Source organism: Apostichopus japonicus, chromosome 15 (genome assembly GCF_037975245.1).
Source record: "Apostichopus japonicus isolate 1M-3 chromosome 15, ASM3797524v1, whole genome shotgun sequence".
Classification (NCBI taxonomy): domain Eukaryota; kingdom Metazoa; phylum Echinodermata; class Holothuroidea; order Aspidochirotida; family Stichopodidae; genus Apostichopus; species Apostichopus japonicus.
In genome coordinates, this window is record NC_092575.1 from 13,877,310 (window position 1) to 13,893,057 (window position 15,748).

The following is a 15,748-nucleotide window of genomic DNA, read 5'->3' on the forward strand; positions in this document are numbered from 1 at the left end:
GGCTTATCAAAGCCGCAAGCTGACCGAAGTCAGTCTCTTAGATTCACATTTAACGTCCATGATTATGAATTGTTAATTGTCAACAACTCTGTATCTTGACGACATACATTAATCTTGGAGTGACTCGAACCGGGGACCTTATGATTGAAAGGCACCGGCGTTAACCACTGAGCTCACACTCCTAGTTTGCATACTCTGTAGTCGGCCACGCCCCAACAGACAAGAAGTTTAACCCACAATTCATAAAACTCCAATTATCGTGTTCATGTGTTTTCTAGACCGCTTGTTAAAGTGTTATGATTTGTTACAAAAATGCAATTGACTTATGTTAATTCATTAAACATCTGTCGTGAATATTCCAATAATTTAAAAGGAAATTATTATAAAACATATAAGTATAGTTACATATTTATCTGGGATGAAGGAGACGATATCACAAACCTGCAGCTTTAAGATGTTTTCTATTTTTAATTTCTAAATTTAAAAGTTCTGACTCACAGCAACGTGAAGCTATTTTTTTTTCTAATCGTGTCAAGTTTATAATTTGTATATGTTTGGCGACAGTTAGTCACAACTTAGACTTGTGCGGTCTCATCTTACTCAAGAACGAAGTGAATATTTGAAGTACTTATATCACTCGAAAATTTAAAAATCTCTGCTTCTATAAACTAATGAACCCCAAAGAGTACGGATGTAAGATAATTTAATTGACCCTATCCCTTTACAGTAGATAAAACCTACGTATCCTGTTTGGGGCTAATCTTACGGTCGAGTAAACGCCACTTAAGCCCCACGAGAACAGGGAGTCACACGTTACGCGCAACGCGAAGGTTGTTTTGGGCCGATCAACAAGGTACTCTTGGGAGCACAACGCTAGAGATCTCACGCCTTAAAATAATTACAAAATGGCCGCAACATTGGCACAATCTTGTTTGATGGACAATATGATGGATGAGGTATATAACGTTCAAGTATAGTACGTATCAGAGATTGTTATCTGGAGTGACTAAGATGTCAAACAGAATATATATATATATATATATATATATATATATAAATATATATATATATATATTTATTTATTTATACAAATAAATATATATATATACATATATATATATATATATATATATATATATGTGTATATATGTGTATATATGTGTATATACAAGTTGCCACAGTTATTTTTTCTTTATTCATTTGCAATTGATTTGAATTGCATTTATTGATGTTAATATGTTACCTATCCTATACTAAAAACACTTAAGACAACTGTACAAGAAATGAACTAAGTTTACGCAATCCACATATCCACATAGTAATAGTTACAACGAGGCCCATTTGAAGTCGGTGTGTATTTGTGTGTGTGAGGGGGTGGGGGGGGGGGCTCAACCCAAAATATTTCGAGTTTTGTTCTCCATGAATCAAAAGCAAAACAGCTCATGAAAGCTTTCAGGGGCGCAATGGCATTGTAAAAACATTGGACAAAAGTGAGTCAGATTCGTTTTGTTATCTTACAATGTATTTTTTTAGAGTTGACGAACGGGGGTGAAACTATATGAAATCCTTCATTCTTACTTCATATTTAAGCAGCAATAACATATAAAACACCCTTTGTAATTTAACAGGGTCCTCACATCCAGGCAAAAGGCGCAACAAAGTAGAAACAATGATATATATATGATTGAGGCCTTTCCGCTGTTTTTGTGACTTAGTGGATAATTATTTTGCATAGAATTTCCGCTGCGTGGTCGATTACCTCTCATCTGGTGCATGCGATTACCATAGATGTGTCATTAAATGTATCTTAAGTTGCAATTGCTTTGCATTTTAATGCTTAAATTGAAAAGGAAGCTGAATTTCAATAATGAGAAAGGAATATTATACTAACAAATATGGCGCCATTAATTTGCCAAACAGAAAGTCAATACAAAACACAAAAACAATAATGGGAAACACAGTTTCTTATCTTTTAGAATATATATATATATATATATATATATATATATATATATATATATATATATATATATATATATATATACCGAGCATTTGTAAGAAGAAGATGATCGATTATAACAAGGCTATATAAGAAACCTTTCACGTTTTTTTTTCATAAACATAGGTGTGACTGCATCAGAAGCGTTGAAAGATGTTTGGATTCATGTTGGGGATGGGGTGGTGGATGTGGGGGGGGGGCAAGGAGGAGGCACCGATGCCGAGGGGTACTTGAACATTGGCGTTTACCTTGGAAGGAGCAAAGTAAAACATTACCTCTATGTAGTCCGTGACGTACCACAAATTCCATTGTTTCGTATATATTAATTTTTTTAAAGTAGTTTTGAAGTTTGCGTGGGGGGGGGGGACGTATCTTCTATGCACTGACCATTCCGTAAAATAACGATTAATTCATTACTTCATGTTAATTTCGCTTTTAAAATTTGTTTGTTTTCATTTAGTAGACACTTTTTGTTCATATCATTTATTTCAATCATGTAAAAAAATACAGATTGGAAGTTTTCCGTGGTTTCTATTTAATATCAATTTTCACTACTTCAGGTATGATGAGACTGACCTTTTTGTCTCAAGGAAATGTATTTTTTGTTATTTCTTTGTTCAATGCTATTGTTATACATTTTATTAATTTATGTTACAGAGTCATCTTGTTTAGATAATTCAAGTATTTCTCTTTTTCTTTCCTCTTTTTTTTATTGAGGTGGGGAGGGGGTTGTCAAGACAATGGGTTCTATAGTTGTAAGATATCGCACTTGTGTTACGGTGAAACGCTTTTACGCCTCGGAAAAGTGGGTCTGTTCCCTATAGGCTATACATGTACACTGTAAAAACACCTGGGTCATTTTGTGTGACCCATCTGCTGAGTCAGCCATACTGTACCCAGAAATGGGTCGTATTGGTTGAGTTATTACGCAAGATTGTTTGAAATTGTGAAATAGCGCGATGAAAGTTTGACTTTTTGCACTGGGTCATTCTCAAAGACTTTTCTCATTGGATAAGTTATGTCATGTGACCACTATCAGCGTTTTTGCATGACGCCTTTCGTAGACAACAGCTGAACACCGTCACACAAATCTACAAACCATACGTAAATTCAGGACCAAGAAGGCAGTCTTAGTTGATTCAAAAACTTTGATGGGCTCTGAAAATGGACACGTTTGTTAGTCCCATCCTTGATGACTGGGGTTTGCCAATGTAAATACCAATATTCAAAGGTAAGTATACGCCAAAGTATAACTGACTAGTTCAGGCCACAGGCGCTCGCAACGTTAATTAGTTAAATATTATATTATAGTATGCCATTGTAGATATGATGATAGGCTAGGCCTAAGTAACATTAGTTAGGCCTAAGTATTATTAGTGCTGCGAGCGCCGTGGTTCAGACAAGCCCATAATTACCCTGATACAGTGATAGTGATACTGATAGTGATACATAGATAGCTGTAATGTTAGACCTAACGTTTGGTTTTTGATAAAGCATAGGCCTAACCTCACTACGTAAGTTTAACTAAATATAACGTTAGAGGCTAAGACTAGTATAATGTTACTTGTTAATAGCTATCTTGCTGAACAGAAAGTTAACAGTGTGCTATTAAATGTAGTAAAACAGTAGTATAATCAGACTTTTTAGTGGGGGTGGGGGAGAGCTGAAGGGTAGCAAGGAGTCTGTGCAAGGGGAGGGGGACAAGATATGGGGAAGGGGTGTAAGGGGAGGATAAAATTCTTGTATTTAAGGGGTGGACAAGATGTAAAATGGTTCATCATTTCTATCTTACTAATTTACTTGTATGTCAATTTGGGTGGGGGGATGGGGGTGACCAATTTGGGGCTTTTCCCCTACTGGTTATGCCACTGCAGTAAAATATGATATACTCCAACAAACAGTCTTTGCCAAAACTATAGTCGGTGTAATTGAACAATTGAAGTTAACTATATATGTCCTATTTTTATCTGTGGACTATAGGTAGCATGGTACCCAAAAGCCCATGGGAAACATCCTGCTACAGGCTATGCTACAGACTATCTTGAGGAAAGATTGCCCGAAAACGATCCAATGCCTTTAAGAAACAAGAAGCAACACCGAAAGAAGTAAAGAAGCCTACACCTGTAAAGTTCAACATAAAAACAGATCCAAAAGGTACTAATACCATTATCTTGAACAGTCTACATACAATATACTCAGTAAGGGATATGGGTCAATTTCTTTTAACTGTCTAGGCTAATTAACTGATATTCCTACATCCTCAGTCATTCCTACTGGTATGTAATTAAATCGCATAAAAAGTCATGATGATTTTTCACTTATAACAGTCAGGTGCCAAGTTCAGTTGCTTGAACCTTAAAGTTAGTATGTAGGTAGCCCTTTGTGAGTAGATGATCCCTCTATTTTTTCATGGAGGTCCAAGATCATTTGAGGTCAACAGAATCTTAAATCTGCTATGGTAATGATTCAAGTGAAAAGATTTGCTAATTATTTAAATTAGTGACAACAGAATTAATTGTGCATTGAAAGCAGCAATTTATTTTCTTTCTTCCAAAGGTTGGGACCAATCTTCCTCAATTCATGGAAGATGAGCTTAAGCAAGATAGAACTCGAAAGCAGCCATTCGTCCTTGCATTTGGTGATAGAAGGTATCCGACTCAGTCATTCGTGATCATCGAAGGGGTTGCTTTGTCAGCAACAGATTTGATTGCAGCTTTTGATATTTCTTTCAAATCATTGTACTTGTTTGACATAGCCTACCCCTGCCAGTGTCAAACAACCTGGGAATTTATACACAAATTCCTCATTAAGGTTAGTGAAGGGAAAGGAAAGGTTTCGACATCCCCTTCAGTAAGAAGCCTACATGCTTTTTTAAGTAGTCAGTAAGAGAAAAAAACGTATGTAAACAACTTTTCAAAAGTAGTTTTTAATATGATTTTTTTTTTTTATACAGCAGCTTTTGATATTTCTTTCAAATCATTGTACTTGTTTGACATAGCCTACCCCTGCCAGTGTCAAACAACCTGGGAATTTATACACAAATTCCTCATGAAGGTTAGTGAAAGGAAGCCTACATGCTTTTTTAAGTAGTCAGTAAGAGAAAAAAACGTATGTAAACAACTTTTCAAAAGTAGTTTTTAATATGATTTTTTTTTTTTATACTGCAGCTTTTGATATTTCTTTCAAATCATTGTACTTGTTTGACATAGCCTACCCCTGCCAGTGTCAAACAACCTGGGAATTTATACACAAATTCCTCATTAAGGTTAGTGAAAGGAAGCCTACATGCTTTTTTAAGTAGTCAGTAAGAGAAAAAAACGTATGTAAACAACTTTTCAAAAGTAGTTTTTAATATGATTTTTTTTTTTTATACTGCAGCTTTTGATATTTCTTTCAAATCATTGTACTTGTTTGACATAGCCTACCCCTGCCAGTGTCAAACAACCTGGGAATTTATACACAAATTCCTCATTAAGGTTAGTGAAGGGAAAGGAAAGGTTTCGACATCCCCTTCAGTAAGAAGCCTACATGCTTTTTTAAGTAGTCAGTAAGAGAAAAAAACGTATGTAAACAACTTTTCAAAAGTAGTTTTTAATATGATTTTTTTTTTTTATACATTGTAACCTTTTATCGTATAATTTTCTCAAAACACATATAAGGGATATGAACATATCTCCTGTAAACCTTGGGCAGTGCAACATCAGGTTAACACTTAGTTCATGGTCATTAACATGATGGGATGATTACATGAGGTTTTTAATTTACATAATGTGACAAAGTTGTTTGCTATTTATGTTTGCATGTTATATTACCTTGAACAAGGTTTAAGTTTCATTTGGTATTTGTTATTGTTAAGTTTAGAGGGACTAAAGAAGCAGAACTGCCTCACAAACAGTGGTACAAAACTAGTGTTCTTCCATACATCATACATGCACAACTAGCCAAAAGCATGACTGATGTACATTTTTTGCCTGAGCAACCGAAAATTTAATACATATTGTAACATATTGGTGGTGCAAAAACATTTATTCACAGTGTTTCCATTTATTGATGACTTTTCAGTGATTACTAAGTCTTGTACTGTATGTTTTAAACAGCTTTTTCTCATTCAAATCTAATGCTGTTTTGGTACAAGAACTACTGAGGAAATTATCACCTTTGGGATATGCTTGCAAGATTTTATTAATTGGCAGCTGGCCATAGGGTTTGTCTTGCCCCACCAACCCACTGCAAAATATGTTTGATATTGTCTTTGACTTTTGACCATGACAAAGCCCCCACCAAACATTGAGCTTTCCAAAATATTTGATTTCTTACAGCCACCATTGATGTACTACATGTCTTCTTTGTATACCTAACATTTTATACAATTGATAACTATGGAATGTTGTTTATTTATATTCTTTAAAAACAATTAGAAATGCTAGCTAATAATCAGATTACTACAGTGACTAAGGATACAAGTAGAGAGTGAGTGCATGCTCCAGTCTTGGTTAACTTAATATTACAAACACTGCAGCAAACCTAGCTGTGAGATCAACAATTAAAGTCTTTCAAGAAGTACAGAACATATTCCTCAGTGAACTAAAGTTTGTGCACATGAATAAATGATCAGTTGTTTTAGTTAAGTATGTTAGGATTTTAAAGAACATTGCTTAGTTTCCAATGATTCTCAATTGGTACATTAGCCTTAGCCTATGTTCTTGTGTTCATTGTTTGTTTAGTTTTATGGGTATCACATTACTCTGATTTTTACTGTTACTCTGATGTTCTAGTTGGAATAAAACAAAAAGAATATCGATAATTATATGTGAAATAGAAGAAATTGCATGCTTTATTGTAACACCACTTTGTGATTTGAATAAATTAATTTATCATTAGGAATCAAAGTCTTATGTCATTTCTTTTATAGACTTCCTGCAACTGCAAATGTAAATTCAGCTTTGACCCATTTACGTGGTTAATTTTTTTGACCCAATCTGCTGGGCTGGTGGAGATTGCACTAACCACTGGGTCAAAAGCTGGGTCAAAGTAGCATATGGGTCAAAGTAGCGTATGGGTCAAAGTAACCCAGTTTTAAGTCAGATGTCAAATGACACAGATCCTTGGTCAAATTGACCCAAACCTGGGCTGGTGGAGATTCCACTAAGTTGCTGGGTCAAATTTGGGTCAAAAAATGACCCAAGTGTTTTTACAGTGTAGGTGAATTCCCTAAAACGCTTAAAGTCTAACGATATGCATGAGACTAATGTGATATATCTTTAAGATCTGCGCAATTATACCTTTCTGATTTCTCATTGGATGTGGTGACGTCATCACGTCAAATAAAGAGTAAACCTTTTTATGTTTTTTTTATTTTTGTATCTATTTAATTAAGTGCAAACTAATTTGTCTAAGAGCGAAGACGGTTCTAGCGTATCTTATTAGAGCAATGTTCGGCTAAATATCACAAAGATTTCAGGCGAGATTGTACATAAATAGTAATTAAATATGCACAGCAACAAGCCCGTGGCCATGAATTCCGAGTTGGAGGCACACGTACAATTGATGGGGGGGGGGGGTATAATATTCGTGTCCTGCCTAACGAGTTTTGCAAACATGATGGAGGCACAGATAGGGGCACAGAAATCTTCATTGAGGGTGAGGGTGGGTTGGACACATGCCTGAGCCCCACGAAGCTGCAGACTCGTTCTGTAACGTTCATGCAAAATATATTAAAGCGTGTCTAAACTATATAGCTTAACTTGAGTAATACTCGATAAATCTTGTAAACCCTGGAAAAAAATGAGAAACTGGCGACTACACGCGGCAGCCTAAAATTACTCACATTTCGAGATATCTCAGATACTGTTCCACCTTCCGCGCACCCCCATCCGCCCACCTCATCCCAACCAAGCCCCTTCTCTTATTTCTATTTTTTCTCTTGAGCTAGACCTCAAAGTAGTAACGGATTATCGGGTCAGTTTTAACCACATTAATCATGTTTTGTATTAATAATAAACACTTTGTCATCTATGCAGAAATCGTCAACCACGTGAGACGCATTACTACTATCAAACTACACCTCCTCCACCACCGCAACCGCCACCACCGCAACCACCACCCCCACTTCCACAGCGAGACATACCATTTGCAAGGTATCAATTGAAATCAACATCTAATTTGAACCTTGAATTTCCGATTGAAAAGTCGCAAGATGAGCTCTCTGACGTCAGATTGTATCACTTTAACTCCACGTAACAACTTGATATTCTAATGTATCTTCACTGGAGCTTGTATATCAGTCCATAAAACATTATACCCGGTTTTGTCTTGTGTTTCCTCCTTTTAATTCTATAATTCTACTTTTTTTTGTTTCGTTTCACATATTTATCAGGACAGAGTTCATAACCTTTAAGAATATTTTCCCTAATCGTCAACATAGTAAATTTCAACACAATCAAGAAATTAAAGGCATCCATATATTTTTTGTCTTTACCATGCATGGAGCGCCGTAAGAGCTGCGAGCGAATGAGCGATGCACGGAGTTAAGGTGCGAAATTATTCAGGCGGTTTCTCGAAACTCGTGAAATCGACTACGAAGTCAATCCAACTGGGATATATGCATTCGAGGGAGGATCTCGTATTTCCATTTTCAAATTATGGCTGCCTTCATTTTTTTTTTCTTTCTTAGTAAAGTCAGAACAGTAACAGATTTTTATCTTTCCTTTCCCTTTCTTACACCACGTGACTGTATATTTAGCTATACCGTGTGCGGCCAAGACTTGTACATTCCAAGTCGATAGTAAGAGGATGAATACAAAATTGAGAGAAGTAATGACATTGATATTCATGAAAACGTTGAGCAAAGAAACAAGGTTGGTTTAGGGTGTAACATTTCATTTTAAAATGGCTAAAAGTTTTTCTTACGTGAAGATAGGTTATCGAAACATGGTCGCTTCTTAATATGTTAGCACGTTACTATACAGTAAGGAAGCTGATGTAAACATATAGGACGTTAAAGTGTGCACTGATGTGTCTCACAGGCACAATTCTTACCGAGATGAACGGTCTAAACTGTTAAAGCTACACTTTTGAATTTGAAAGATGCATTAAAGAGGAAGGAAACGTTGTGCTTCAATTCAAAACATTTAATTCACCCAAATTATGGAAACTGTCCAAAGTCGTCCGAAATTATGTAAAGTTTTGTACTTCCATAAAAACCAGTTGCATACTTGAAGTTAATGAGAATGTGAGACACAGGTACGAAAATGAGACTAATAAAGTCCTTTGTATTGATGAAATGTATTGCTGAAGTAACTTACAAATATATAGATGTCTTAATTAAAGTTTGGACTTCTTTTCAAGGAAGTGGCAAAGTGGCATACAAGTGTAAACCAGTGACAGAGTAAGTCCTTCCTAACCTGATGAGGAAGATAGCACACTTCTCTCCATGGTAGAAGATTTAAAAAAATAAATTTACGTTTTCAATTGTGTTATATATATATATATATATATATATATATATATATATATATATATATATATATATAAATGAAAATCGCAATGAGTTGGAAAATCAAGAACAGTGAAAAAACTTTCAGCCTCCACCGGGATATATATATATATATATATATATATATATATCTATCTATATATATATATATATAACATATATATATTATATATTTATAAATTTAATCGTATGCTATCCTAACCCACCCGAAACGAGCCCCCCCCCCCCTCCCCCTCCTTGACAATCACATTCCATCAACACCTAAGAAATTTTCTCTATAATGTTAACTAAATGATTAGGGCTGGTTAAAATTGCGCACTCTGAAATCCTCAGTTTTCGCAATCTTACAAACCAAAATGCCATCCACTGAAATTTTTATATATTTAGCTAGCATTTAGATTGATTAATGACACGTTCAAAATACGTCATTTTGCTATTTCTTATTTAGGTAACAGTGCACTTCTCAGTTGATTCCTGAGGATATCAAACTATGTATTGGATTAAAATCATTCGTTCAACCGATTTAGTTATCTAACGCCTTAGTACAGACACCTTCGGGCCCCCAAAGATGACAAAACGCGGACTGTTGTAGATTTAAGTAGCGATATATTAACTTGGTAATATACAAGAATAAGAATAAAACCGAATATTGGTTAGTATATAGCAGTTATGCATCATGTTGCTTATAGTAGGTTATATAGCTCTACTGGTGGATACGCATGACATAAAATCTTTGTAAAAGCAAATATGAAACAAAAAGGTGAGTCAGATATTTGCTTGCATGATGTATTTCTTACAATCCATATTTAGAAATATAACGTGTTTTTTATACAGAATTGTGAGAGAATATTCTTTATTTAGGAATATCTCATTATATCACTGTTTTTTGTGCTTGGTTTCGAATTTCCTCTAAATTTCCTCTAATTTCAAAATAAGAGTAAAATTCATCAAACTTTGGTAATTTCCAAGTGTTTACCAAAACATAAACAAAACATTTTTACGAAGTATTTAACGATTCTTTTCGAATCTACAAATTTTGATATTTTTATGTTTTCTTTCATATTCATATTTAATCACATAATGATGAAAACTGCAAAACAATTTTGAAGTTTTGTGTTCATTTTTGTGTTTGTTTATTTGTTTGTTTTTTTGTGAAATGAAAGCTGACTATGGAAGCTAATGAACTGCATTGTAATAGGAATTTGGATTAAAAAAGCAAAATCATTGATCAAATCAAACACAAAAACTGTTATGAATGCACCCTATGCGTTTTGTTAATGAACGATGTGAAGGATGAGGATGAGGTTGAGGATGAGGTTGAGGTTGAGGATGAGGTTGATGATGAGGTTGAGGTTGAGGATGAGGTTGAGGATGCGGATGAGGATGAGGATGAGGATGAGGGAGAAGGAGAAGGAGAAGGAGTAGCACTACAAAATATAGGATGAAACTGATTTTTCTTAATATACCTTAAGTAGATGAATACTTTACTTGACTTTAGTTCCTAGCTGCGGCATGTGAACATGTTAGCATTGGTAGTCTATAATATCCATCAGCCGATAGTGCAGAGACAATTGCCTTAATAGAACACATTAATAATGATCTTGGGGGAAGAGGGACGTACAGTATAAATTTATGTATATATATGTTTAAATATATATATATAGGTCTATATAGACAAAGGAGAAGTGGATTGGATCGAAATTATCAAATGATGTCTTATTTATAGGCTCAGTCTAATCAATTCCAAACTTAGTTTGAATGATACGGTATAAATACTCCAAATATACGAATTCGATTTTCTGTCACAGCATACAAATACGATTTCCTGTCCGTATAGTATACGTATACGATTTGCTACCTCCATACACGTACACGGTTGGCTGACACCGTATGCAAGTATACGGGTTTCTGTCCCCATATACAAATAGGATTGCAGTCACCGTACACTATACGATTTTCTGTCCATGTAGTACGTATACGGTTTGTAGTCACTATACTTTATGATCAAAACATATGTCATTAATAACCATACTAACAATCAGGTCGCAGCTAAAGACGTTTTAGCCAAATTAGAACGGGAAAAAATCTCTTGCTACTATAACGTCAGTGATTAGAACAATCTCATATATTAAGGATCAAAATTGTTTTACAAATTTAGGCAATTTTCCTTTCCTTGTATTTCTTTTTTCTCTTTTTTTTTACCACCGGGTTTGGTTGTGTTTGGCTTGACAGCGTGTGTGTTTAATCTTTCATAACGCGAACCTGCGATCATCTGAATCGTAAATCCTGCACGCTCTAACACTCTCAAGTTCAACCATCCCAAAATTCGGAAGTGAAGAGAAACGCCAAATGCAGAGAAATTGATAAATTTTTGAAACACAATTAGGCGACTGATATGGAAACAAATTAGCATATCGTCTTGTTTAGACAAGAAAAATTAGCTGCATGGGGAAAATAAGGTTAATGTTTAATGTTTGGATAAAGTTGGGATTTAACATATGGATGAATAGCGAATTGAATTATGCAACGCTGAAAATTTAATGATTTGAATATAAATATGGCTGAATGTGTTTGTCTACAGGTTGAATTATGTGGCTAGAAACGTGGGTTGTGAAAACGATGAATTAGAAAAATACATTAAGCCAACTCGCCAAAAGAGGGCGTATACCGTGGACTTTGGTTTGGGAGCTAGGAGGGGGGAGGAGGGAGGAAGGAGGAATGGGGAAAGGAGGAGGCGAAGGAGGAGGGAGGAGGTAAGCACTGATGGAGAAGAATCTACGTCAATAAGGAAAGGGGTTTGACGTATTGAATTCATCATCGTGCAAAGGGGTGTCACATTCTGTATAGCTATAAACTGTTATGTGCACATGGTCAGGTTGCAAATAATTGCAACTTTAAACAAGGCCAACATTTTGTACATTGATAATAACGGTGAGTTCTGAAAGATGGAGAAAACACAATGTAAATCTTTCAAACTAGACATGGATTTGTGCGTTGTGATCGTTTTTCAGACATCATCAACCCAATACACACCCCCACCCCAACCCTTTCTCCCGTCCTGTCATTCTCCCGCCCCTGTGTCTTGCTTCAACATTGCGAAATAACCTTCCGTTAGTTCCAATACCATTATGGTAATGTATACCATGATTAAGCTGCAAACCGAGCTCTCTTATTTCACACAAACACACACTTCTAAAAGTCTTGCAGCTTTAACGTAGCCCTAACTGTCTTAAGACAGAAAAATAACCAAACTACAAAGTATTGTAGTTGCTTACTTAAAGAGTCATATAAAACGTGATATTGGAATTTTTGCCTAACGAATCTTTAAAGAAAATAGATGACTCAAATTCCATTACATAAGTACTTTTCCAGAAAAAGAACGTAAAGGACTACCAATACTAATTCTCATTAATCGAAACAAAAAATATTCAAAGAGACACAGAAGGTCGGTATAGTCTTTGGTTAGCATATAACGAAATACAAATCCTTTCAAATAATTGAGCCATATCCAGGTGGAGATAAGAGATTCGTGATACCATAGTTGAAATAACACCGTCAGGAGCACACTGTTAGACAATAAAGGAAGTGAAGACTCGCGCACAAAGAAACGTCTGATGCCGGTAATCTGACCTAGTTTCGAATTAGGTGTATGTATGTATAGTGATCTTCCCGCAAGCAGGAACTCGCGAAAGAAGCCATGGAGGCTTATAGACTCGCAAGCTGACCGTAGCCAATCTCTCGGCACACATCCATTTAACGTCCATGTCAGGAAGTTGTTATTGAACAACACCCTTGCCAGACGACACACATTGCTGTCGGCGGGGAATCGAACCGGGGATCTCATGACTGGGAGACGCCGGCGTTAACCACTAGGCTATACACTCCGCCAGGTGTAACAGAAGTGTTAGACACCACCATCGATCCCAGAAAATATACACACAGCTTGCTACCGTTGGTAATTAGACACAAGTGTAGAGTCAATACATACAGCAACGGTCAACACCCACAACACAGTGTACATATAGCAGCGATGGACATCTCACGTCTAGATACAAGATAACAAGGTATCACGTTCCATACTGTCTGCATTTTGTAGCAACAAGAAGAAAACTTCACCAACAAGCAACGGAGAATTAACTTTTTTCAGAGGGCGGCACGCGGTTTTGGGCGAGTCTTCAATGCCTTTAAAGACAAGTCATACAAGCTAGAACCTAGCCATGCACGAAAACCAAGAACTTGATCAACTCTCAGTCACAGTTCCCGTACATAGAGACTTAAGGCCTAATCATTCTTCACTTATCTCTCGCATAGTTCTTTGAGGAAATATGTAATAGATGCAAAACTGTAAAATTGCAATTTGGCATGAACGTTAGGAGCGAAACATAACAAAACAATTGATTAATATGAAACAAAATAAGTCCAAACGATTAACCGCTATATTCTGATTTAGGTTTCTGTGAAAGCAAAAACTCAACATTCAAATTTATGGATCGCTATGCAGATCGAAAGTTCCTTCCTCAATTAATGCCCACTGCGTCCTGCTAGAGTTACTTCTCCCCCCCCCCCCCCATCGATCCTTCCCACTTCCAGTTTCACAAGACGCTTACTCCTCCTTTCGACTCTTATGACTGCGCTATTGTTAAAATGTTTCATATTGACATATTAATTAAATTAGTAACCACATTAAACTTATTGTTTTGATTTGTAAGAGTGTTTCTGGAAACACTTGTGGTTTAAAAATGATGTCGTTATTTGGGAGAATCTTGGAATCTATTATCTATAAACTTTCTTTTGAGAAAGAAAACACGAAAGTAACTGTACATAATATTTCTTTTTGTTTTGCCCGACTACACATATTTTAAGAACGCAGGCTTAATAACATCATCAAAAAGTGCCTTAGTCATCTTTTGGCGGTCTTAACAACTAAAAATAATCGATGTAAACTTGCATACTTAATTAAGATCTATCGACGGAACATGGAAGTTACCTATAAGGTGGCGCCATTTCAATACATTTTCTAAATTTCTTATGAGATATTCTGATGGCTATGTAAAGCTTGCGTACACACAGATTGAGGAGAATTAGCGCCTCGTTAGGTCACGTATTTACATGGACTGCTCACATGCCGGTCGCACATAGTGTTTCGACCCTCTGGTTATAGGCAATGATTCCCACCTAACACGCTTCTGGTCGACTTCTGACCGACCCTCCTTGCATCCTCCCGGATTCTTTCGCGACATCAAGGGAGACATGTATAGCGGGATCCTGGGCCACAGATAAGCACCTTACCTACAGCCACCGACCTTGTCTCGAACCCTAGCACGATTTGCACGATTAGTACTGCAATATCTTTCGCTTACACCTTCGCGCTAACAAACACGTCATGCTGGAAGAGTAACTTTAGAATTGATACTTAATTTCTTCCGGTTTATTGCCTTTTCACTTTACAAAATCGATAAATACAGGATTATACAAAGGAGAAAGAAAAACAGTTACCTAGTATATATACAAGCTGAAAATAAAAATAATAAGTTGATCTACACTCTAACCATACGGTAACTTACTTGTAATTCCCCGTTTACCATTCCACATCAAGACGAACCAGGAAACCAAGTTTTCATAAATTTGACTTCTGACCATCTACTAAACTCAATTTCAATGCGCTCTTGCCTTTCTCTTTTAATCAATTTCACTACCTCCTTTTCATCAATAATTCTCTTATCAAACACAAGTCGACACCTTCTATTCCAAACTACTTTATTAACGATACCAAATACAAAGACCAGTCTTTCCCATGTCAGCCTATGTAATCCATGGTTAAGAACTCCGAGTAAGAAGGCATCAGAAGTGAGTCAAGTATTCCTACCAACAAGCCTTTCAACAACTTTATTTACCCAGGATAAGACCCTTGATATGTTTGTACACTCCCAAAACACGTGCCGAAAACTCTCTGGTTTCTTGCAAAATGAACACAGACCGTCACCGTTTCCCCACCTGTGCAGCTTCTCTGCTGTGCACATTGCCCCGTGAGTTATTCTCCAATTTAAAACTTGTAACTTATTACATAAAATAGAGTGAAACACCATTTTCCAAGTACTAGCCCAGTCGCAAGATGGATCATTGCTTTTGAACCCTAGGTACAACAGTTTCAGTGTCCAAAATACTAACCAATACCTTGATCCTAGAATGATCTGTGAACAAAGGGTCTATCGTGTGCAGGGACTGCATAATTAATGAAATCGCTGTACTGTACG

The 15,748-nt window shown here is 36.1% G+C and overlaps 1 protein-coding gene and 1 long non-coding RNA gene across 2 annotated transcripts in view; one reads left to right on the forward strand and one right to left on the reverse strand.

The window, feature by feature from the left end:
- LOC139980626 (uncharacterized) overlaps positions 1 to 15,748 on the reverse strand; it is a 96,912-nt gene that overhangs the window by 33,308 nt on the left and 47,856 nt on the right. The window lies entirely within an intron of this gene.
- Positions 2,367 to 5,013, forward strand: LOC139981492 (uncharacterized). Its single transcript, XR_011797867.1, has 3 exons — positions 2,367 to 3,230; positions 3,980 to 4,153; positions 4,556 to 5,013. It is a non-coding gene; the product is annotated as an uncharacterized lncRNA (long non-coding RNA).